The sequence below is a fragment of the Hylobates moloch genome, unplaced genomic scaffold (assembly GCF_009828535.3).
Source record: "Hylobates moloch isolate HMO894 unplaced genomic scaffold, HMol_V3 SCAFFOLD_8, whole genome shotgun sequence".
Lineage (NCBI taxonomy): Eukaryota > Metazoa > Chordata > Mammalia > Primates > Hylobatidae > Hylobates > Hylobates moloch.
The window spans coordinates 59,602,758-59,605,117 of NW_026652283.1; the positions used below are offsets into that span (position 1 = coordinate 59,602,758).

General features: G+C 37.5%; 1 non-coding gene across 1 annotated transcript; it reads left to right on the forward strand.

The window, feature by feature from the left end:
• The first annotated feature begins 617 nt into the window (after window positions 1–617).
• On the forward strand, window positions 618–719 carry LOC116474048 (small nucleolar RNA U13). Its single transcript, XR_004249586.1, has one exon. It is a non-coding gene; the product is annotated as a small nucleolar RNA U13 (small nucleolar RNA).
• The last annotated feature ends 1,641 nt before the right edge of the window (window positions 720–2,360 follow it).

A 2,360-nucleotide genomic window follows, 5' to 3' on the forward strand; every position in this document is an offset into this window, starting at 1 on the left:
ATCCTATAAAGGTTATTTATATAAATGCAAAAAATCAACAGGGACAAGAGAACATAGCTAAAATTGTATGTCTCAAATAATATTGCAGCATAATTATTAGAAAAACAAGGTTCAACGTGACTAGAAAACAAATATAGCAGGAAACAAACACGATCTCAATCCCATAAATGTCAACTAAACAAAAAAGCACAGAAAAGTTAAAACTTAGAAGTATCAAAGTGGCATAAACTAAATATAACACAATTTGTAATCTTCAAAATATAACTTGTGCCACCTCTGGAAGCAGTTTCAACAATCTCCCCAACTGATTAAATCTACTCTAGTAAAATATGATTATTCTATAGGTTTATGGCAAAAACATCTGTATATACATGTTTTCTAGGAGCCATCCCTCTACCTCATATACAGATTTCTTTTTAATTTTTACTCACATTCAGGTAACTGTAGATAATAACCTAATGGACTAGTCAAGTACAAAAAGGTATAAAATTTTCCTGTCAAGAATAGAAGCTGTTATGCCAGCTTACTTCGCTAATTTGCCAAAGAGTAAGATATATGTGTTTCACATTTTAGGAACACCAGATTGTTAGCTAACACCTACACAAGAACTTATATAGATCCTTTTGTAGTTCATACGCGTGATAACTGGGTTTTCACACACGTATGAGATGTGCCTCCCTCAAACCTTGCTACAGCATTGGTACATTATCTGTTTAACATGGAAAAAAAAGACATCTCAGGTACCTATTTTAGCTTATTTGATTTTTATTTCCCTCTTACTCTAACTTGTTACAAAAATCTCGAATCTTAATGAAAACAGTGAATATGACTTAATATTTATTTTCTCTTTAAAGAAATACCTGGATTTAAATCTATAAACCTCATATTTGTTTCCTATGAGTAATCATGATTAGAGAGAACCTAAGAAAGTATTTTTTAGAGCCAATAATTCTAAGAATAGCTATTACTTCCTTCATGGATTTTTCAATTTTCCCTCAATCACCCTCACTGTTATTTCCCTGAAGCATTGTGCCAAACCACATTATGAGGGAGGGGAGACAAGAACCATCAACACTGATTTTTGAATCATGGAAACCCAGAATAAAATTTACCCTATTTAAGATTTTCAAAAGACCATTAGAGATACTGAATTGGCTCTCACAATCATGAAGGAATATACTATTAAGGAAATAATGAACAAAACAACTGATCTTTTAAAACAGAATGTTTTAGAATTGAAAAACAATGTATGGGCCGGGCATGGTGGCTCACACCTGTAATCCCAGCACTTTGGGAAGCCAAAGTAGGCGGATCACTTGCAGTCAGGAGTTCGAGACCAGCCTGGCCAAAATAGTGAAACCCCGTCTCTACTAAAAATACAGAAATTAGCTGAGTGTGGTAGTATACGCCTGTAATTCTAGCTGCTCAGGAGGCTCAGGCAGGAGAATTACTTGAATCTAGCAGGCAGAGGTTGCAGTGAGCCGAGACCATACCACTGCACTTCAGCCTGGGCAACAGAGCGAGACCCTGTCTTAAAACAGAAAAAAAAAATACATGAATAAAATTGCCTCCACTAAAATATATGACTCAAGACCCTACTGGTCAAGTGTGTAAAATAACATAAAATTCAGGTCTGATATGTCCATAATTTTCATATCCCATAATTTTAAGTGTTTATATTGAAAGCACTGAATTTTTAAATTTTCCTCAGTAATATGAACTTTTTCTTTTGTTGAGACGGAGTTTCGCTCTTGTTGCCCAGGCTGGAGTGCAATGGCGCAATCTTGGCTCACTGCAACCTCCGCCTCCCAGGTTCAAGCGACTCTCCTGCCTCAGCCTCCCGAGTAGCTGGGATTACAGGCATGCGCCACCACGCCCGGCTAATTTTGTATTTTTAGTACAGACGGGGTTTCTCCATGTTGGTGAGGCTGGTCTCGAACTCCCAACCTCAGGTGATCCACCCGCCTCAGCCTCCCAAAGTGCTGGGATTATAGGTGTGAGCCACCATGCCTGGCCCTGGCCCTCATCTCTTTTCCCATTAATGCTGGAGGGGGAGCCTCACAAGCCAAGACACCTGCTAGTTGTTGGACTCACTCACTCTTGATGACCAAGGTGCCCGGCCAGTAATATGAACTTTTAAATATTACTTTACATCAATTCCCCAGTACAGTGCAATGCATGCTGCTGCTGATCAGAAAATCTCATTTCCAATGCACCCTGTTGCTATCAGAAAATCCTCATTCGATTACTAAAAAGATTTTCATTTTGGAAAAACTTATTTTCATGTAACCTCAACAATAATCTTAAATCAAATAAATCAAAATACTAACCCAGAATCCAAAGAGCTTAAAAATTCAACT